Source organism: Petaurus breviceps, unplaced genomic scaffold, assembly GCF_028583685.1.
Source record: "Petaurus breviceps papuanus isolate PSGF00001 unplaced genomic scaffold, PetGlider_PUasm1.0 129, whole genome shotgun sequence".
Lineage (NCBI taxonomy): Eukaryota > Metazoa > Chordata > Mammalia > Diprotodontia > Petauridae > Petaurus > Petaurus breviceps.
In genome coordinates this window covers 2,029,938-2,053,786 of record NW_027185665.1, presented here as the reverse complement: position 1 = coordinate 2,053,786, position 23,849 = coordinate 2,029,938, and the positions used below count along the sequence as shown (strand labels likewise).

General features: G+C 40.3%; 1 protein-coding gene and 1 pseudogene across 1 annotated transcript in view; one reads left to right on the top strand and one right to left on the bottom strand.

The window, feature by feature from the left end:
* LOC138172773 (activated RNA polymerase II transcriptional coactivator p15) overlaps positions 1-23,849 on the top strand; it is a 216,636-nt gene that overhangs the window by 167,755 nt on the left and 25,032 nt on the right. The gene's annotated exons all lie outside the window — the stretch shown is intronic.
* LOC138173652 (complement component 1 Q subcomponent-binding protein, mitochondrial pseudogene) lies at positions 11,896-12,947 on the bottom strand (annotated as a pseudogene).

The window sequence follows — 23,849 nt, the reverse complement described above, 5'->3', positions numbered from 1 at the left end:
AGAGGGCAAAATAGATGTTGAAAGAATCCACTGATCACCTCTTGAAAAAGATCCCCAAAAGAAAACTCCTGGGAATATTATAGTCAGGTTCTGGAGTTCCCAGATCAAGGAGAAAATATTACAGCAGCCAGGAAGAAACAATTTGAATATTGTGGAAACACAATCAGGATAACTCAGGATCTGGCAGCTTCTACACTGAGGGATCAAAGGGGTTGGAATATGATATTCTGGAGAATGTGATATTCTCCTCTCAAAGGAGCTGGGATTAAAACCAAGAATCACCTACCCAGAAAAACTGAGTATCATGTTTCAGGGGAAAATATGGTCATTCAATGGAATAGAGGACTTTCAAGCATTCTTGATGAAAAAATAAGAGCTGAATAGAAAATTTAACATTCAGATACAAGAAGCAAGAGAAGCATGAGAGGGTAAACAGGGAAAAGAAATCATAAGGAACTTATCAAAGTTGAACTATTTACACTCCTACATGAAAAAACAATAATTGTAACTTATGAAACTTTTTTCAGTATGAGAATAGGTGAAGGGAATAGAAATGTATATATACATATATATGTCTATATAGGAGGGTATATGGGTGTAGGAATACATATGTGAGTGTGTGTATATATGTGTACAGGTATATTGAATAGGAAGGGATGATCATTATAAGGTTTAATTGAGAGGTGAGAGAGGAATATAATGAGAGGAGATGGGGTGAGACAGAGTGGGGTAAATTATCTCATATAGAAGAGGCAAGGGAAAACTGCTACAATGGAGGGGAAGTACAGGAAGGCAAAAGGGAATGAGCCAACCTTACTCTCATTGAATTTGGCTTAGGGAGGGAATGACATACACACTAAATAGGGTATCTCACCTGACAGGAGCATAGGGGGGAAGAGGATGAGAGGGGGGATGATAGAGTGAAGGGCCAGTTGGGGAGAGGGAAGTTGTAGGAGGTCAAAGTAGAGAATAGAACAAGTTGGTGACGGGATAGGATGGGGGAAATATAGTCAACCTTTCACAAAATATCCATTATGGAAATGTTTTGCATAACTACACATGTACAACCTATATTGAATTGCTTATCTTCCCAGTAAATGTGGGTGACAAGAGAAGAAGGGAAAGAATCTGGAATTCAAAGTTTTAAAATAAAATGTTTAAAACATATATATATATATATATATATATAATTATTATTATTACCTGCAATTGGTAAATAAGATATACAGGCACCAGGGCATAGAGATCCATTTTGCCCTACTGGAAAGTCAGAGGGAGGATTGGGGAGGATGGGGGAGGATATAGGAGAGAGCAGATTGAGGGAGGGGGTATACATTGGTATCGCTGTTTTGGGGTGGTAGGTTGGGGAGAGATGGGGAGAAAATTTGTAACTCAAAATCTTGTGGAAATGAATGATGTAAACTAAAAATAAACATAAAATTTAATAAAAAAAAATAAACCCAAGTCTTTCAGACACCAAGACCAGACATTTATCCTTTAGGTCACATAGCCTTTCATTTGTTGATTAATACTAAAAGCTGCAGGTGACATGAGATCAGTGTCTGATGCCTTAGGTCTACAAACCTCTTTAGTTCCCTTAAAAGTTCAGTTTTGTGTCTTTGTACATGACTGAGAACACTATTTTGCATGTTAAAAGAGAACCCTGGGTGATTTCTCTAAGGCTTCTAAAGTAGTGGGTCAGACTCAAATAGAAACAGATCCCTCTGGGATGTACATTGATTTAGAAAACCACAAATTAACATTATCTGTGTTGTAATGTATTTTTGTTTATTTTGTTAAACATTTCCCAATTGTATTTCTGTCTGGTTCTTGCAGAACTATGAAATTTTGTAGGTGGTGGGAGGGCCCAAGTTGATAATTGAGGTGAGCTTAGAGCAGAGGGAGGAGGGGCTTCTTAAGAGGACTCCAGGCAGTAGATCTGGGGAGAGGAGTCTGTTCATGTTTTCTTCCTCTTCCCAGAGAGAGATGTTTTGCAAATGGTTGTTACCATTGCTGCCTCCTCTACCTGAAGAGTCACAGATACACTAGAAATTAAAAAAAAAAAATTGGCCCCAGTGCTTTGGGGAAAACTGTCTTGTGCAATAAGATTTCTCAGGCTTATCTCTTTGTCTGGCAACGGTTAAAGGGGATTAAGAACAATAACTAATTTGTCAGACTATGCATTGCTTCTCGGACTCCACCAAGGAAAACTTAGCTCTGAAAATCTGTATCTAGAAGTATGTAATCTCTCGCTTCTTACTTACACCACCACTTACCAGCATTGTAATGGGAAAAATCAAATAAATAAAGGCAGCTGTGTCAACTGAATCACAGTATGGAACCCATGTCTACAGTCCTTCTGGGATAAGGATTCTGCCTTGTTTTGATATGTCTGAATTCCCATAAGGCAAATGTTGGGTAAAGGGAAGAAAAGGACCTGGAAAACCAAGTGGCCAAGGTCTACTTGAGTCCCCTCATTCCCTAGCTGCTCTGTTGGGCTATTCAGCAGGAGCCTGGGCATTTTCATGGGTTCTGCAGTCCAAGTGGCTACCAAAGGAAGGTTTTTAAGGAAAGAAAAACTCCCCCATGGAGTGACATTCTAGAATGTTATTGCTTTTCATCCATTGGCTCCTTTTTATTTACGAGCCACCCACATTGTTAAATTGGAGCCTCTGCAAGGTAGTTTTTTAGTAATGTGTATGGTCTCTGATAATTTTCATGCCTCTTGACAGGCTTGTGCCTTGCTAAGAAGTGAATGCTCTCCAATCCCAAGGCAAATGGCATGAAACTCAACACTTCTCTTCTCTTGAAGAGGTTCTGACTAGTGTGTTTGTGTGTGTGTGTGTCTTTGTGTATGTGATGGGTGTGTGTGTGTGTGCCTGGGCTTTGTGTGGAGATTTGCGAAGTGTTGGGAGCAACTGATATAGACCAGAGGGAAAAGAGGAAGTCCTGGTCTCAGGTGAATTACTCTAGACTTTCCTGTGACTAGGTTAGCTCCAGAGTCAGTTGCAAAATCTCTATCAATCCTTTGAAAGGTCTGGGGTTCTTGTTTGATCTTGGAAATGCAATTAAAATTCTAGGTTTGTCCTGGACCTGTCATAGTCTCCCATGTGTAACGTGGGGCCAGTCTGAGTCCTTAGGGAATGCTCTTCCCCAGTGACACAACACTTCCTAGAGCAAATGGATTAGTCACAAGGGGAGCCAGAATAATATTTGCCAGGGTATTTTCCTGAAGTTACTAGGTAGTAAAGGTATAGCTGCTTTTTTGTTTTAGAAATTATGCTAGCTATTGCATTTTTATTGAGCTCTCATAGCATTATTTGTTTTTTTTGGTCTTTTTTAAACTTTTTTTACTTTTTCTTTTTAATTGATGTCTTTTTTAATCATCTAGATTTCTCAATTCCTCTCTCTTCTCTGGTCTCAGATAGTCATTTCTTATAACAAAGTATAAAAAAGAGGGGGGAGACCAGTCTAGCAAAATAACCAATGCATCTAAAATGTCTAGCATTAGACACGATGTATACTCGTAGACCTCCACTTCTGCAAAGAAGGGGAAAGCTATCTTCTCAGTTATTCTTTGGGAGCAAGTTTGGTCATTATAATTTCATATCATTAAGGTTTGATTCTTTTACTGTTGTTCTCTCCATTTACATTACTGTAGTCATTTTACATATAGTTTTTCTAGGTCTGCTTAATTCATTTTGCACCAATTCCCATGCTTTTTGGTAGTCATTATATTCTTCATTTCTTATAATACAATAATATCACACTACATTATTCATTGAATGTTTAAACTCCCTGAGGATAAAGACTGGGTTTTACTGTCATGCATCTTTCAAGGTTCCTAACAAAATATATTGGACATAGTTGGGACTCGATATATATTTGTTGAATGAACAAATGAATGAATGAATAACTATTCAGAGCATAATGAAATTTTTTTTTTGCTTTTTGGAGGGCAATTGGGGTTAAGTAACTTGCCCAAGGTTACATGGCTAGTTTTTTTTAAGTGTCTGAGGCCGGAACCGAACTTGGGTCCTCCTGACTCCAGCACCGGCACTTTACTCCCTGTGCCACCTAGCCGCCCCCATAATGAATTTCTTAACATAGTTGCCATCTAGAAAGCCAGTGAGTGATCCTATAACAAAGCACTTATGCCAGGGGTCTTTAGCTTTTGACTCCCTACTTGCACCCCTCAATTTTGGAATAGCCCTGTGTTCTTCCATGTAGTTTTGGAATGCAGGTTCAGTCAGAGACTGAGGAGGACCTAATCTAAACTTTTTTTTTGTCTTTGCTTTTTAGAGGGCAATTGGGGTTAAGTGACTTGCCCAAGGTCACGTGGCCAGGTTTTTTTTTTTTTTGGTGTGTGCATGTGTGTTAAGTGTCTGAGCTGGATTTGAACTCAGGTCCTCCCGACTCCAGTGCTGATGCTCTATTCAGTGTGCCACCTAGCCGCCCCTCCTAATCTAACCTTTAACCAAAGCAAAGAGGCTGCTCTAAGTCTGTGTGTTAGCCTCAAAGTTCTACCAGGCCCCCAATTAAGAAGATTAATCTGGGGATCTCTCTAGATATTCTAACCTACCAGTGAAGAATTTTTGGAGCCTAGATGGAATTGGGGTCCCTAAGGATGTTATCAGAATACAGAAGGATGATGTAAGGAGAAGCAAGAGAACTTCTAACTTATCCATGGAGTCCCTAGACTGGGAGAGTGAGCGCCCCCACATTTATCCTAAGGTACCTACAGGACTTTGAAATGTGACTTGATCCAAACTCCCAAACTCAGATGGTTTCTCAGGCTCCAAAATCAACCTAAGATTGAAAAATATAGGATCAATATATTCCCCACAGCCTGATGGCACCAAAACAACGCCTAATTTAGCTACAGAGTCTCCAGGGTCAGTCACCATTTCTTTGGGAACAACACTGCAAAGAAAAAGCCTCATATATCATGGAAGCACAAATATATAGGGATCATTATGTAAACTTGTCCTTAAAAGACCTCCTGTGATGCTCGTCCCTTCCATAATGCCTTGCTGCTAATTCATCCTTTGGAATAAGATTGCTTTCCCCACTCTAATTCTGTATCTGCAAAATATCAGTCCTTTTTATTTCCCACTCAAAAACTCCTCTCCTCTCCCTTAACCCCTTATTCTTTTCCTTTCCCCAGTCATAATAAATAAGTGAATATGTATGAATTGTTCAGTTGTTTCAGGCTTGTCTGACTCTTCATGACTCCATTTGGGGTCTCTGAAGCAAAAATACTAGATTGGTTTGCCACTTCCTTCTCCAGCTCATTTTACAGATGGAAACTGAGGCAAATAGAGTTAAATGACTTGCCCAGTGTCATACAGCTAATACGTATCAGAGGCCATATTTGAACTCAGGAAGATACTGCATCTTTCTCTCTATATATATATCTATCTTTTGTCTCTCTCTCAATGTCTCTGTCTCTGTCGCTCTGTCTGTCTCTATACATACATACATACCTAAATACATATATAAGGCTATTGTTGTTTGTCCTTCATTCTCGAAGAGGACCAGGGCATCAGGAAAGTGATGCCTTGACTTGCAAGTGAATTGGATTTAAGTGAGGAAGGGCTGTGCAAAATCACCAGCCTCACTTTCTCCTCTGGAGTCATCTGGGTCCAATGGCAAAATATAAATCTGGATGACTGGAGATGGTCCTGGACACACACACACACACACACACACACACACACACACACACACACGACACTGATAAGTGGGTTTTTAAAAAACCTGGAAAGACTTAAACATAAACTGACACAAAGTGAAATAAGCAGAGCCAGGAGAAAATTAAAACAGCAACATTGTACAATGATCAACTGAATGACTTAGCTCTCCTCAGCAATATAATGATCCAAGACAATTCCAAAAGACTCATGATGGAAAATGCTATCCACATCCAAAGAAAGAACCGATGAAGTCTGAATGGAATTGAGGCATATTATTTTTATTTTTTTTCCTCTTATTCTGTTTTTTTCTTTCACAATATGACTAATATAGAAATGTTTTACATGATTGCACATATATAACCTATATCAAATTGCTTATAGTCTTAGTGAGGGGAGAGGGGATAGAGGAAAAAGGTAGAGAGAGGGAAAAAATTTGGAATTCAAAATTTTACAAAAAAGTGAATGTTAAAAATTGTCTGCATATATAATTGGGGGAAAATAAAATACCATCATATATGAAATTCATGGGATTGGTAGTTCTTGAAACTGACTGGCTTTGAGAATAAATAATCCTTCTCTGATCTTGGGTACTGAGTTGCTTGTACATGAGGCAAACATAAGAGATACTTCAAGGACACTGAGAAGCACAGCTTGAGACAATGAAATATTGATGTTCCTAATAAAGTGAGGACCACAGTGGCAGGCAGTACCAGTGGAAAATAGCCCTGAGAAAAGAGTGCTTTCATGTAAGACAGATTATAACCCTGATCTTTCAGGAAGTAAGATATAGGGGCCACAAACAGCTAGTAAAACTTACATAGACCTAATAGGTAAAATTTGCTCACCTACTGGGGGTTTCTCTGCTGGAGTAGTTATCCAAAAGATATCTCTGTGACCAGCATGATAACAATATACATTGGGAATCGTGCTATTAATATGGTACAGTGAACAAACACTAGACTAGAAAGAAGTCAAGAGACCTAAGTTTGAGTTCTAATTCTGACCCTTATTATCTATGTGGCACCTGCATATCAAAGTGGATAGAGAACTCATCAAGAACTGAGTTCAGGGGCGGCTAGGTAGCACAGCGAGTAAGAACATTGGCTCCAGTGTCAGGATGACCTGGGGATCGAATCCCGGGTTCAGACACTTAGCACCCACCTAGAAACACCTGGCCGTGTAACTGTAGCAGCAAGCACCCCAAGCGTCCTCAGGGTTACTGCCACCACAGGAAAGCAACTCAAAATGGGTTAACAAGCTTACTTTAATCAGTCAAATATGTATCGTTTACCTAGTTCAGGGGAAAGAGGTTAGCACCCCGAACTTCAGAGTATACAGACAGAATTATCAAGTCAGAGAAACAGATCAAGTAGACTGATTTCAAACTGTCTAACCATTACATCCATACCAAATCAACATCTGGGTTTCAACATCTGGGTTTTTCAAAGCCGAGGGGGGGCTCTCAACAACGGCTTCCCAGAATCCAGATCAAATCACAGAACACTTCTCAAAGTGAGCCCCAAAACAAAGCTATACATCAGGGCTTATATAGCCTTCTCCTGGCTCAGAGAATGTAACAACCTTATTGACTCACTGCCTAATCAAAAAGTATCTACTGAAAGACAAGCCTCCTACCCCAGGCTCCAGGTGCATTTTGGCCTAAGGGCAGGGAACATCTTAAAAATTTATATTCCCATTACAGTAACCTTGAGCAAGTTATTTAACCCCAATTGCTTAGGGGTGGCCAGGTGGCTCAGCGAGTAAGAGCACTGGCCCTAGTGTCAGGATGACCTGGGGATCAAATCTGGGCTCAGATACTCAGCACCACACCCAGAAATAACTGGCCGTGTAACCTTGAGCAAGTTACTTAACCCCGATTGCTTAAAAAAAAAAAAGAACTGAGTTCAAATCCCACCTTTAGTATTTACTATCTATGTGACCCTGGACAAGTCACTTAACCTCTGTTTACCTCAGTTTTCTCAACTATAAAATAGGGATAATAATAGCACCCATCTCAAAGGTTTGCTTTAAGGATCAAATGAGATAATATTTGTAAAGTGCTTAGCACAGTACCTCCTACATAGTAGCTGCTTAATAAAGGTTTATTCCCTCTCTCCTTGTGTGTCCTTAGGCAAGCTACTTAACCTCTTTAAATTTCCATGTCCCCCTCTTGTAAAATAGTAGGGATTGAAAGCATTATTAGATCCTAGATCTAAAGCTGGAACAGACCTTGGAAGCCATTGTGTCCAATCCCTTCATTTTATAGATGAGGAAACTGAGGCCAGGGAGGTTAAGTAACTTGTTCAAGGTCAAACAGATAGGAAACATCAGGGGTGGGATTTTAACCTAGGTCTCCTGACTTTGGGCATTGACTTTGGGCGCCATAGTGCATAGAGTGCTGGGCCTGGAATTAGGATGACTAAGCTTCCTGAGTTCAAATCTGGTCTCAGACACTTACTAGCTGTGTGACCCTGGGGAAGTCACTTAACTTTGTTTGCCTCAGTTTCCTCATCTGTAAAATGAATTAGAGAAGGAAATGGGAAATCTCTCCAGTATCTTTGCCAAGAAAACCTCAAATGGGATCATGAAGAATCAGACATGACTGAAAACAACTGAAGAGCAATACCACCACAGAGGGGCATATTTTCCTCAATCAGGCTGTTAACTCTCATTTTGTAATTTCCTTGCATCATTCTCATTTCTCTTCCCAATTTTTCCTCCACTTCTCTTATCTGCTTCTTAAGGTCCTCTATGGCCTGTAACCAGCTCGTATATTCCTTGGAAGCTTTTGGTGCAGGAGTTCTGACTTCACTGTCTTCCTCCTGTTCCATGCTTTGCTCCTTTTTGTCCCCAAAATAGGAGTCTAATTTTGGATTCTTCTGTTTGCTTTGTTTCCTTTGCCTGGTCATGTTGCCCTTCAGTCACTTGACCCCTGGGCTTTTTGCCACAGTAGGACTCTGCCACCAGACAGAGGAACTTTCGTCCCAAATGCTGGGGTTTTCTCAGCTGCCAGAGGTATTAGTTGGGTGCCCTCTCTGAAGCCTCCACATGCTCTGGCAAGCCGGACACTCACCCCAGGACCTCCACCCTAGACTGCAATCCAGATCCAAGCAAGTTAAAGCAAGAGCTATTACCCCTCAGACTGGTGCTTGGTCCCCCTACACTCTGCAGGCCAGGAGCTGAAGTTGCATGAGGCTGAACCAAGGTGTCTCAGCGGCTTCTCGCCCTGGGGGCAAAAGCCAAAGCTCTCCCAACTACTGCTCCCAAAGTCCACACTGCACTGAACTCTCCCTTTGTCCTTCGCATCTGTGTGTTGATAAATCTGGAAACGGTCACAGCTGCTGGTGATCTGGAGGCCCTCTGCCCAGCCACTGGTCAGGGCTGCCCTGGGGCTAAAACCTCCGGCTCACCTGTGCCTGGGCTTGGCTCCCCAACTGCTGCGCTGGGCAATTCCTGCCGGCCTGCTGGGCTGTCCTCAGTGGGAGGTTAGTTTCTCTGTGTCATTTTGTGGGTTCTGCAGCTCCACAGTTTGTTCAGAGTCCCCTTTTACATGGATTGGGGAAGGTGGAAGCCGGAGCCACGTGGAGGTCCTGCTTCTACTCTGCCATCTTGACCAGAGAGACATTTTTATACTTTAGTACTTTCTACATTTTTCCCAGCATATATCCTTCTTTGGTACTTTCTACATTTTCCCCAGCATATATCCTTTTATAAAAGGTAACATACACAAATTGTAGATAGAGTTTATGTTTATATACATAGTTTACATATAAACTAAAGGTATACACCAACATCTCACATCCTATACCAAGATAAAGTCAAAATGGGTACATTATTTAGACATAAAGGGTGACACTGTAAGCAAATTAGAAGAGCAAGGAATGGTTTATCTGTCAGAACTATGGAGAAGAGAAGAATTTGTGACCAAAGAAGAGATAGCATTATGAAATATAAAATAGATAATTTTGATTAAATTAAATTTAAAAGCTTTTTCGTAAACAAAACCAATGCAATCAAGTTTAGAAGGAAAGCAGAAAGCTGGGAAACAATCTTTACAGCAGTGTCTCTGATAAAGGCCTTATTTCTCAAATATAGAGAGAACTAAGTTATATTTATAAGAATATAAGCCATTCTCCATTGATAAATGGTCAAAGGATATTAACAGGAAGTTTTCAGATGAAGAAATCAAAGCTGCTTATTGGTGTATGAAGAAGTGCTCTAAATCACTTTTGATTAGAGAAATGCAAATTAAAACAACTCTGAGGTACCACATCACCCCAATTAGATTGGCTAATATGACAAAACAGGAAAATGGTAAATGTTGATGATGTGGGAAAATTGGGGCACTAATGTACTGTTGGTGGAGTTATGAACTGATCCAATCATTCTGAAGGGCGATTTGGTACTATGCCCAAAGGGCAACCAAACTGTGCATACTTTTTGATCCAGCAATAACACTTCTAGGGCTATATTCCAAAGAGATCATAAAAGAGGGAAAAGGACTTACATGTGCAAAAATATTTATAGCAATCCTTTTTGTGGTGGCAGAATATTGGAAATTGAGGAGATGCCCATCAATTAGGGAATGGCTGTGAACAAGCTATGGTATATAAATGTAATGGAATACTAGTATGCAATAAGAAATGATGAACAGGCAGATTTCAGAAAAACCTAGAAAGACTTGAAAAAATGAGGCAAAGTGAAATGAGCAGAACAAGGAAAACATTGTACACAGTAACAGCAACATTGTGTGATGATCAACTATGAATGACTTAGCTCTTCTCAGCAACACAATGATGCAAGACAAGTATTAAAGACTCACAATGGAAAATGCTATCCACATTCTGATATGGAACTGATGGACTCTAAATGGAGATCGAAGCATAATTTTTTCACTTTATTTTTAATGTTTTTTTCTATTGATCTGTTCCTTCTTTCATAACTGTGAATAATATGGAAATATGTTTTACATAATTGCTCATATATAACCCGTATCAAAATACCTAGAAAGAAGGGAGGGGAGGGAAGCAGGGAGAAAGATTTGGAACTCAAAATCTTGTAAAAATGAATGCTAAAAATTGTAAACACATAATTAGGGGAAATAAAATACTATTAAAAATAACATATTAATAGGCAGAAGATATTGGGGGCAGTTGATATTGGGGGAACAGACCAGAATGTTGGCTTAAGCTAATAGTATGGGGAACATGTCCATCTCTCAGGGGCACACTTTGAGCTCGAAAGAGCCTTGTTCTGAGTTAGAGTTGGGAGAAGAACCTTAAGAGCCTATGTCTTTGTTATAGCATATATTCAACCAATTACCAAGTCTTGACAATTCTATCTCCATTGTATCTTTTACTTCTATTTTCTTCTTTTTGCTTTAGAGCCATCTGGTATTGGCTGTGGATAGAGAGCTGGACCTGGAGTCAGGAAGACTAGAGTTCAAATTCCACCTCTGAACTTTACTAGCTGTGTAACCCTGGGCAAGTCGCTTAACCCTGTTGGCCTCAGTTTCCTCATCTGTAAAATGACCTGGAAAAAGTAAATGGCAAACCACTCCAGTATCTTTGCCAAGGAAACCTTAAATAGGGTCATGAAGAGTCAGACATGACTGAAATGACTGAACAACTTTCCCTCGTACTCCATATCATAGACAAATTAGAATAGTCATTATTAATAGCAAGGTTGCTGTGAAGATCAAATGAGATATTTGTAAAAAGTGATTAGCACAATACTTGGCACCTGGTGGGTACTTATCCCATTATCTCTAGACTCTCAGTCTAACCATGTCACTCTCCTGCTCAGGAAACATCAGTGGTTCCCTGGGTTGCTTTTAAGGTACAATTAAAACTCCTCTGTTTGGAATTCAAAGCCCTTCACAGTCTGGCTCCAGCCTATCTTTCCAGAATGACTTTACACCATTTCCTCTCCCAGCCTTGAATTCTATATAGCCTATTTACTATTCCTCAGACATGACATGACATCTCCCCCTTCTAGACCTTTGCACAAGTTGTCCCTCATGCCTGATGCGCACTCACTTGTCACCTTTGCCTCTTAGAACCTCTAGCTGCCTTTAAAGGTCAATGTAATATGGGAAGCCTTTTTTGATCTCCTCAGTTGTTAACACTCTGCAGTCCCCCCTATTCCGAACTCACTCAATTTATTTTGTATATGTTTTATATTGACTTATCTATGTAAATATCATTTCCCCAGATAGTATGTAGACTTCTTTTTTTCTTTTGGAGGGGTCCGAGGGTTTTATTTCTCGTCATTCTGTAGTGGCATACAAAAATGCCAGCAGACAAAGGAAATAAAGGGTTAGGGAACATCATTTATGCCTGGCAGTATTTCACAGTACAGCACTTTCTCCGTGATGGCTTTTAAAAACGTTCTCTAGGAAGGGCTCAGGGAGCACAGCAGGCCCCCCAGGCCTCCCCCACTCCCCAGCCTCAGGCCTCCCTAATGACACTTGACAAATCCTTTCAGATCTTCCAGAAAGTTGATGTACTCCCGGTGCGCTAAGGCCGTGCTGAGCTCAATCAGCTCATCTGCGAATGTGTCGTCCACTCCCCGGTCAGCCAGGAAGTCCATCAAGTGATCATGCAGGGCACAGTCCGGGGAATCCGTGTTGAGTGTGTACTTTGTATTCTTCCAGTCAGATTCACTGGTGGGCTGAAAGCTCTTCCCGAATGGAGAAGATGTCCCTCTCCTCCTCTGGACAGTGGCAGTCCAGCACAAGGGCCTTCTTGGCATCGTCCTTCACAACCTCCCCCTCGAAGTTCGGGGTTGATGCAAGCTCAGGCTCTTGCTGTTTTTGGGTTTTCTGTCCCTCCCGTGGCTCACCATCAAATGTCGGTGGGATGCTGTTGTTAATGTTGAATGTGACTGTGATCCTCTTGCCAGCTCCTCTCCGGACTAACTTGGCTTCTGTCCCTGGCACACCCAGTTCCCAATCCCCAGACATCTTGGGGAGGGATTGATGCTTCTGGATCTTCCTCTCCTCTTTAATTTCATCTGTCGGGAATTCAGCAAAGGCCTTGTCCCCCTCCGTGTGGCGCCCCCCGCACGTGCACGAACACAGACCGGGCGCGCGGGCCCCTGCCCACTGGCGACTCCTCCTCCCAGGAGGCCTCCAAAGGCGCGGGCGGCGGCGGCGGGGCGCAGCAGCAGCAGCGGGGCCATGACCTATATACGCGGAGGGGGGCTTGGGAAGGACTGCGGAGAACGGAAGGAAGGGGATGTAGACTTCTTAAGGACAGAGACTAATTTGATTTTATCTTTGTATTCCTAACACCTACTAGAGTGGCTAGCCTGAAGAAGGTATAAAATATATAAATATTTGCTGACTTGCTTTGAATTGAATCGAGGCCATGACTAGGCATGTGCATTAGAAAGATTAAGCTAGCAGAATTCTTCCTCTCCTGGCTCTGCTCCTGACTCTCTGGACTTCTTTCTTCACAATTTCCCTACAGTCTTCTCACCTTGGAAGATCCCTCCGCCCTCTGGCCCCTTCGTCTGCTTGGTCACTTTCTTTCAGACTTCTGTTTTTAAGGAAGTGCCCTGATTAGCCATACTTACTCCACTCCTCTTACAGCAACACAACAGATCTCCCCAACCCAACTTCCTTTTACGTGTTGTCTTCCCTTTTTAGAATGGATGTTCTTTCTAACATTTTTTTCCCCTTATATGTGGCACACAATAATTGCTTAGCAAAGGCTCGTTAAGTGGAGCAGGAATTGAAAAGTAGTGAGGCTAAAGGCTGTCTAGGAAGTTATTGCAATCGTCCAGGGGAGAGGCAATACTGGGTTTCTTACAGTTTTTTAGATAAAAAAGGAAGGCAAGTCAAAGTGAAAAAGGTGAGTCATAAAGATAGACTATTCATAACTTACTACTGCAGGTGTCAGGGTTCTGCTCTCCGGCTTTGAACGTCTCCTTTCAATATCTGGCAGCTATGGACAGGATGTGTCATTGCTTAAGTTGGAGTCAGCTGAGACTGATAGTTGCTGGTACAGATGGGTTTTTTTGCCCATCACAGATTATCCAAGAAAAGTCAGGCTAGCGTATAAAGAAGCCATTTTGTACTGGTTATCTTGAGTCAGTGATGATTTCAAATGATTTGCCCACTCTATTTTTTAAGCAATCGGAGTTAAGTAACTTGCTCAAGGTTACACAGCCAGTTATTTCTGGGTGTGGTGCTAAGTATCTGAGCCCGGATTTGATCCCCAGGTCACCCCGTCGCTGGAGCCAGGTGCTCTTACTCGCTGAGCCACCTGGCAGCCCCTATGCCCACTCTATTTTGGAGAAGGTGCATTATTCTTATATCTTAAAAGCATTAGACTTTTGATCTGTAGCCACTTTCTATGATGATAGTTAACATTAATTATCCTAAAAATTACCTTAAGTAAATTTGCCAATTTCCGTTAGTTCAGGAGGAGAACCCTCAGTATATAACTCAGGATACTAGGGAAGGCCACCTAATCCGACCCTACATGGCTGAGATTAGGCTCCTAGCTTCAAGAAGTAGGTGTGAGAAAGTTAAAAAGAAATGCTTTTGTTGTTATTCAGTGGTACTGGACTCTTCATGATCCCATTTGGTGTTTTCTTGGCAAAGATATTGGAGTGATTCTCCAGCTCATTTTACAGGTGTGGAACTGAGGCAAACAGGGTCATGTGACTTGCCCAGGATCACACAGCTAGGAAGTATCTGAGGCTAGATTTGAACTTAGGAATATGAGCCTTCCTGACTCCAAGAGAGGCACTCTATCCACTGAGCTACCTTGTTGTCCAGACTTGCTAACTATGATTGTCCCCAAGGCTCTGTCCTGGGCCCTCTTCTCTACTTCCTCTACATTATTTCACTTGGGGACCTCATCAGTTCCTCTGATCCATATGTAGATGATTCTTGCCTTTATTTATTCATTTATAACCTGCTCTCTTTCTCCTGACCTACAGACCTACAGTCTGCCTATTAGACATGTCAAAATGGATGTCCCATAAACATCTTAAACTCAATGTGTCCAAAAGTAAATTCATTTTTCTTCCTAAACCTTCCCCTCTTGGCTTTCTTATCACTGTTGAGGGCACTACTATCCTTCTAGTTAACCAAGCTTGTAACCTAGGCATCACATTCAACTCCTCACTCCCTGACCACCATACACAATCTGTTGGTCTATTTCTAGTGTAAGCCTCTTTCTCTGATCCTGCTTCAGGCCCTCATTACTTCATACCTGGTTATATTGCAACAGCCTGATTGATGGTTGATTTCCCTCTCTGTTTTCTCCTCACACCTGTCCATCCTCCACTCATCTGTCACACTGATTTTCCTAAGATACATGTCTGACCATGTCACCCCACTCCACCTCCCCATTCAAAGTCCTTCATATCCTGTTTCACTGAAAGCAAACCAGGCCATCGTTTGCCTCAGTTCTTACCTAGCCTTTAATTACTGAATGGGTTGCCTCAGACAAACTGAGACCTGTGAAGGCCAAGGTCTCCCATGGTATCCGGTGTCATCTCCAGTTGTCCTGACCTATTCTATGTCTTCCCATGGGACCCAGATGACTCTGGAGGAGAGAATGAGGCTGATGACTTTGCACAGCTTAGCCTCACTTAAATCCAATTCACTTGCAAATTAAGACATCACCCTCCTGAAATCATTGGTTCTCTTCAGGGAGAGACAAGCCACACAAACAACAACATCCAGGTCCATTCCTACCTTTCTGATATTCTTACACTTTAATCCCCTCCACATACTCCACCGTCAAGCAGCACTCACCTTCTTGCTGTTCCTCACACAGTACACGCCATCTTCCAAACCTATGCCTCTTCACTGGCTGTCCCACATGCTGTAATTCTCTCCTTCCTTATCTTTGCCTCCTGATTTCTGTGGCTTCCTTTAAAATCTCAATTCTGCTCTCCCTTAATGCTAGTGCCTTCCCTCTGCAATTACCTCCAGTTTAGCCTTATAGTTCTTTGCATATTGAATTCTTTGAGAATAGGGACTGTTTTTGCCTTTCCTTGTATTCCTCAGGGCTTAGAACAGTGCTTGGCACGTAGTAGGAACTTAATAAATGCATGTTGCATCCTTACATAAAGAATAGTATAGGGAATATAAAAGGAGAATAACATAGTTCCTCACTTTGAAGATTTTAAACCTACCTCTTCCCTGCTTATAGACATTATCTGGAAACCACTGAATAACAAATGCCAACTGAGTTCCCAAATACTAAGGTCATCAGGGAATCCCTTTACTAATACAAAGACAAGACATTTCACATCTGTTACTTCACTGGAACCTCACAGGAGCCTGAAGAGGAAGGCTTAGGGCCCATGTTGTGCTGGTAAATGTTTAAACAACCAATTCTTTGTGGGGGAAAGCACTTTTAAGTTTGTTCTACATTAAACTTTTCTCCATCACTTTAAAAAATCTAGATAATCAACAAAACAATAAATCAGATTCTGATTTGTAACATTTGTTGATTTCCTGGATATAAATACTCCCAATGAAAATTTAACAAATGTCTCTCCTGAGCCAGGTTGAGCAGGCACATCCCTGGTATGGTCATAGCTATGCTCTTTTCTACAGTAATGAAACTGAGGTCCAGGTGAGTGAAAAAGTGAAAACTTCTCAGACTACACTCTAGAATCTAGTAAGGCTTTTCATGGGAAACAGGCCCAAGTTCCCCTTCACTTTAAATCACATGATTTACAAGAACTCAAAACTCAGAGCAGTAGGGAGTCACCCCTCTCCTTAGTGACACCTCAGCATAAAATATGCCAAGGACAGAAGTGCTTTCTCAAATGTACATTGGGTGGTCTACTGTTTCCTTGTTCCTGTACTTGAGGTAGATTGCCCTGAGCTTAGATTGTGCACCTGACTTCTAGCCAATGGAAGAAAAGGGTCAGAAGAGGTGTGGGTGAGAATTCCACATTAGGGCTTTATAACTTCACCATTTCCTTTTGTAAATGGCTTCTCTCCCTAACCATTTGTCAGAAGGGTGGCCCTTTCTTGAGATTGTAATAAACCATTCTTTTCTGCTTCTCCCTTGAGAAACCTCTGAGTATTATTTGGGTAAAGATCTTTGTTGCACACAGTTTGGGGATGCACACACAGGGAAGTTAACTGTCTTGATAAAGTTCTCATCGCCAAATCTAAATCTTAGAATCAGAATATGCTTTTTCTCACTGAACCACTTTTGTCTCTTCCCTCCAATTTAGTAATTTAGGTGGCGTGGGAGAGGAAGGAAAGCAGAGAACCTGAATCTGAGAAAGGGAATTTCTTTAGGACCATAAAGCAGGGGGTAAGAAGGTCTGGATCCCAGGCAATTAGGAGAACCACTTAGCATGAACTAATGGAGCTTATGTGCTTAAATTCACAAGGAGGGTCCTAGTAGGGAAGGAAAGAAATACTTATTTCTACATCATAGTTCATTAAACTGCAAACTTAGTCATTCAGAAAAAGGATTCCAAACCTATAAAATGGAGTAAAGCTATGCCTTGACTGGGAAAAAGAACCCAAACAAACCCCCAAATGGTTACTACTACTTGTTTATCCCAAGCATGATTCCTTCCTCCACCCCATAAGGCTTTGCCTAGAACTCTTCCTGTTCATCCCACTTTCCATTTTATCACAGTGTAACAAAAGAACACAAAGCTACTTTTAGGTTGACTAGGAGACCCGCTCTCTCCTCTCCAATTAAGAGGTTTTTAGCTTCGGACCCATTTGCAAGGACTTGTTTCAGTCCTAGGGGAGCTTATCCTCTGAAGGGGGGGAGGGTTCCTCCATCAGGCTTTTTTTTTTCTCCCATTCTCTGTTTCTTTATGATCCCAACCCAGAGCCCTGGGGGAAAATCACTTAAAATTTAGATTTCATTCTTGATAAAAGGGAAGAGTAGAATGGTGTTCAATGTCCGATTTAAATCAGGTATGAGATAGTTATTTATTTACTCCATATAAAAGAAATGATTATAAGAAATGATATAAAAGAAAAGAAACACAAAAGACTCACAAATGTGCATTTGATGGGGTGCTTGGGATCTATGTTTGGAACATCCGTCTGTAAAAGCAATTTGTAAAACCAGTTTGTAAAATCATACTCCCCCCCACAGCCTCAGAGCATTAACTCTGCCCCTTCCCCCTACCTGAACTCTGCCTAGCTTCAGAGCATTAACTCTGCCCAGCAGCAACTCATGAATTGTTTATCTCAGCTTGGGACAATAACAAGCTACACCTATGAATCCTTCACAAAAGTATCTATAAACATTCCAGCTTAGGCAACTATTTGCTCCCCCTTGTATAGTGTCCTGCTGCGCCCATGAATCCTTCAATACCCTATCTCTAGGTTAACTCCTTAGTAATTATCCAAATACTGAGTCTCTGTTAGCCTTGGTTTCCAGACATCAATCTTGTCAAACATGACACTGATAAGTGGCAGACTGGGCACTTCTCTGTCAGCCCTTGACCACTAGCTGACTTAGTGACATTTCAAGCCTAAAACCACACCTCCAGGTAGCCCCGCCTTGGGCTATTTCCCAGTGAATTATGGGCAATACGCCTTCGAAGTTGACATTTAAAAATGCATGTTTCTTTAAACACTGGCCCCACCTTAACTCCTCCCTGATCCCACCCTCTTCTCACCTGGTCAGCATAATTGACATCCAATGAATAGCCTTAACTCCTTAAACGCTATGCTTGTGTCTTCTTTAAGCTTGCAGGTCCCCTAAGGACCCTTGCCCACTGTAAAGCATAGAATAAACTTTTACGACTCTGACTCCAAGTTGGCTTGGGCTGAATTCTTTCCAGACTGAATCACAGGCTTTCTGGTCTTAAAGATCAGAGTTCCTGCTGAACCTATTACCATCCCTCATCACATTGACAAAGACTTAAATAAGCAGCAATAACTTGTGTTACTTCTTAACTCTCCTGGAAAGTTGATACTTAAAATAACAAAATAAAAAAATCTTGTGGGACTGCTGAATGGACATATCATATTCACATTAGTGTTATGCTGTTGCCCTCAAAGTCCTTCTCTTCTAGTAAGCCAAGCCAGACAGTTGGGTTTCTCTGTCCTATGGTCATCGTCATCATCATCATCTTCTTCTTCTTTTTAAAATAATATCTTATTTTATTTATAGCAGCTCTTTTTTGTGGTGGCAAAGAATTGGAAATTGAGAGGATGCCCATCTCCCATCACCTAGAAGTGAATGGCTAAATGAGTGGTATTAGGACTGTAATGGAATACTATTGTTCTATAAGAAATGATGAACAGGAGAACTTCAGAAAAATCTGGAAAGATTTACATAAGTGATGCTGAGTGAAGTGAGCAGAACCAGGAGAAGACTGTACACAGCAATAGCAACACTGTGCAATGATCAACTGCGGTTGCTTTAGCTCTTCTCAGCAATAAAATGATGATGTAAGACAATTCCAAAAGACTCACGATGTAAAACACTATCCATATCCTGAGAGAGATCTGATGGAGTCTGAATGCAGATCGAAGCATGCTATTTTCCTTTCTTTTTTCCCCCTATGTTTTTTTCCCCTTTTGTTCTGTTTTTTCTTTCAGAATGTGACTAATGTGGAAATATTTTTTATATGATTATACATGTATAACCTATATCAGATTGCTTGCCATCTTAAGGAGGGAGGAGAGGAGGGAGAAAATATTGGAACTCAAAATCTAAAAAAAATATTGAATGTTAAAAAATTAATATTTCATTTCCCCCCAATTATATGTTAAAATTTTTTTAAACATTTGTTTGTTTTTTTAAAGTTTTGAATTCCAAATTCTATTCCTCCCCCCTCCCGTCTCCCTGGAGGTAATCCCATATAGGTTAAACATGTGCAATCATATAAAATATTTCCATGTTAGTCATTTTGTACAAGAAGACTCAAACAAAAAGAATGAAAGAAGAAAAGAAAAAGAAAATGAAGAATACTATACTTAAATTTGTATTCAGACAACATCAGTTTTTTCTCTAGAGGCAGATAGCATGCCTCATCATGAGTCCTTTGGGATTGTCTTACATCATTGAAATGTGGAGAATAGCTAAGTCATTCATAATTCTTCATTGTAAAATATTTATTTCTATTACTGTGTACAACATTCTCCTGGTTCACCTCACTTTACTTTGCATCAGTTCATTTAAATTTTTCCAGGTTTTTCTGAAATCGTCCTGCTTATAATTTCTTATAGCATAATATTCCATTACAATCATATACCACAGCTTGTTTAGCCATTCTCCAACTGATGGGTATCCCTTTGATTTCCAATCCTTAGCCTTCACAAAAAGAGCTGCTAGAAATTTTTTTTTATACAAATAAATCCTCTTCCCTCTCTTTTTTTAAAATCTCTTTGGGATACAGAACTAGCAATGGTATTGTTAGATCAAAAAGTATGCAAATTTGGTTGTCCTTTGGGCAGAGTTTCAAATTGCTTTCCAGAACAGTTGGATCAGTTTACAACTCTACCAACAGTGTCCCAGTTTTCCCATATCCCCTCCAACATTTATCATTTTCCTTTTTTGTCATATTAGTCAATCTGATAGGTGTGAAGTGGCATCTCAAACTTGTTTTAATTTGTATTTCTCTAATCAATAGTGATTTATAGCATTTTTTTACATGTCTATTGGTAGCTTTGATTTCTTCATCTGAAAATTGCCTGTTCATATCCTTTGAGCTTTTATCAATTCAGGAATGACTTGTATTCTTATGAATTTGACTCAGTTCTCTGCATATTTGAGACATGAGAAATTTATCAGAGATTCTTGTGGCAAAATTCCCTCACCTCCCCAATTTTCTGCTTTCCTTTAAATTTTGGTTGCATTGTTTTCATTTGTGCAAAAACTTTTTAATTTTGTATAATCAAAATTATCCATTTTACATTTTGTAATACTCTCATATCTTGTTTGGTCCTAAATTTTTCTCTTATATGGAGATTTGACAGATTATCATATTCATGCTCTCCTAATTTGCTTATGGTATCACCCTTTATGTGTAAATCATGTACCCATTTTCATATCTTGGTATAGGGAATGAGATGTTGGTCTATACCTAGTTTCTGTCATACTGTTTTCTAGTTTTCCCAGAAGTTTTTGTCAAATAATGAATTTTTATTCTAAAAGCTTGGATCTTTGGGTTTAACACATACTAAATAACTATGGTCATTTACTATAATGTATTATATATCTAATCTATTCCACTTATTCACCACTCTATTTCTTAGCCAGTACCAGATCATTTTGATAATTATCACTTTATAATATAGTTTGTGATATGGTATGGCTAGTCCTGGTGGTCAGTTTCTAGCAAATATTGTAGTGATTGGAGGGGACACTTACTGTAGTATAATGAACTAGAAGTTCCTGACCACTCAGATTCACAAGGTTGCCTCCAAGGCTGAAACATCCATTTTGGGATTACTACTTGGTCGTCTATGCTCAGAAAAAAATATTCAAAGCAGGGCGGCCAGGTAGCACAGCGAGTAAGAGCACCAGCTCCAGTGTTGGGATGACCTGGGGATCAAATCTGGGCTCAGATACTCAGCACCACACCCAGAAATAACTGGCCGTGTAACCTTGAGCAAGTTACTTAACCCCGATTGCTTAAAAAAAAAAAAAATATATTACCTTAATTAAAAAAAAAAAAAAATATATATATATATATATATATATATTCAAAGCAGAAGAGGTAGCTAGCTAGGGCTTTGAGTCTTAAGCTCACACAGAAGAGTTACTGACTACTATGTTCAATGAGTTTAACATTTCTGCTTCAATGAGTTTAACATTTCTGCCAGGGTGAGGGATGGTGTTCTTCTCCCTCCCCTCAGGGGATGCCCAGGGGAGGTTCAAAGAGTCCTGACATGCTAGCAGACAGGAAGAGAAAAAAGTCTGATGGGCAGAGTCCCTCCCTTGAAAGTATACCGAATACTTCCTGGTTTAGTGATCAGTCCTCTAATACAGCCTTGCTTTAGTGGAAAGAGCATTGATTCTGGAGAGAGAATCTGGGTTCAAATCCATTATTATGCTAATGAAAAGACTAAAATATTAATTCCTACTGAACCAGGGTTTCCACAGCTAGACACCAAAAGTGGGCAGTTTTTCTAGTTGTAAGAATGAGAAAACAAAGCGAAAGTTCACCACTTGTCTAAAAGATTAACTCTAGAATTCCCAATGACCCTAGAATACCAGAATTCTCTGCCTCTTTCTATGCTACCCCCCAAATCCTGTGGAAAAAGAGACCACTTAGATTCCAAAGCCCTCAATGACTTTCATGTCCCATTATAGAGGGGCTCTGCCTTTTTTAGGCCTGTGCTCACTGGGGTTCCAGGCATTTTGTCAATGCAGAGGTGCAAATTCTAAGGCAAAGACTTAAAGAATCACGGTGACTCTGTAATCATCTGTCTGAGAATGCTGTTGATAGCCAGAAAAGGGCAGATTTTGAATAAAAGTAAATGACTTTAGTGAATTCCCGATCAGACCAACAGGAAAAAGTCGAAAGGAATCATTGTTAGGAGCAGGATTATTGACAGGCAAGGTTTGTCTTAGACCTTGATCTTCTATGCCTTCCACTCTAATCATGGCCATCCCCATCATCTGCCTCCTCTGCCCCTATAATAGGGCTGCTAAGTGTTGCTGGAGAACTCCATGGAAACCTTTTGATTTGATCTACCACAAATTCCTGCAGTCTAACTTCAAACAGGCCTTCATCTGCTGCTTAGAAATCCCATTCTGATTCCCCGAAGTTCTCCCCAATGGAGTCTATTCCTAAACTGTTACTTTCCTTAAGAACCTAATTACATTCCTCTTCTTTCTGTCCCTCTTTCTCCTATGAATCAATCAATTAACTTTAGAAACAGCCCAGTGGTTAGGTCAAATTTGGAATGGGTTATCACGACAATGATTGATTGGGTCAGAGCTATTTTAGATTAGACTTGGCCAGACAAAAGGCAAAAGTCAGCAGACAGAGCCAGATCATCAGGTGAAAGCGTCCTCAGTTTTTAGCTTTTCTGCTTCTAAATAACTGTCTTGACATGATTCTTATCCTTCCCAGCAGTTTCAGAGCAAGAGGTGTCCTCCTGCTTTTAAGGTTAATATAAGTTAATAACATATATGATGCAGTGGATAAAATGCTGACCCTGGAGTCAGGAAAACCTGAGTTCAAATTCTTTCTCAGATACTTATTAAGTAACCTGGGGCAAGTCACTCAGCTTCAATTTCCCCATTTGTAATAAATGGGGAATATATAATAATATATAATATATAAAATATATAATAATAAAAAAACAACACCTACCTCCTAGGATTGTTGTGAGGACCAAATGAGATAATATTTGTAAACCTTAAAGCACTATATAAATATATAAATACTAGCTATTATTATTACCTTGGAATTCTATCTCCTCCAAAATCTTTTGAAACTTGACTTCTTCAATCATGTCCTCTCCTATGTATATCCAACCTACATAGCTCTCTCTCTCTCCTCATGTACATATAAAAATACACATATAAATGTATATATAAATAAACACTCACATACACATCTTTTTTTTCTTTTTGAGGGCAATTGGGGTTAAGTGACTTGCCCAAGGTCACACAGCTAGTAAGTATTAAGTGTCTGAGGTTAGATTTGAACTCAGGTCCTCCTGACTCCAGGGTGGATGCTCTATTCACTACTCTTACCTAGCCAACCACCCACATACCCATACCCACCCACACCCACACCTCAAAACACTTTACTGGACTCTATTGTTCCTTTTACTTATGGTTCTAGTTCTCTTCCTTTATTTCATAAGTTCTTGAAAGAGTTGCTTATCAAACCAATCAATCAATCAAGTTTTGATAAGCTCCTACTAAGTGTCAGACACTGTACTTAGCCCTGATGATAGAACCATTAAGAATAAACTAATCCCTACCCAAAAAAGAACTTATATTCTAATAGGGGAGACAAGTATGTATAAAATATATATACTGCATAAATATAAAGTTAATAAATACACACACTACTTCAGTTTCCTCGAAGTCACTAACTCCTGTTTAAGGTATCTGATTTTTGTACCTACCTACTACTGTGCTGAAACTTCTCTTGAAGGCCACCAGTAACATCTTATTTGCATATCCAATAACCTCTTTTTGGTTCTCAGACTTCTTGACCTCT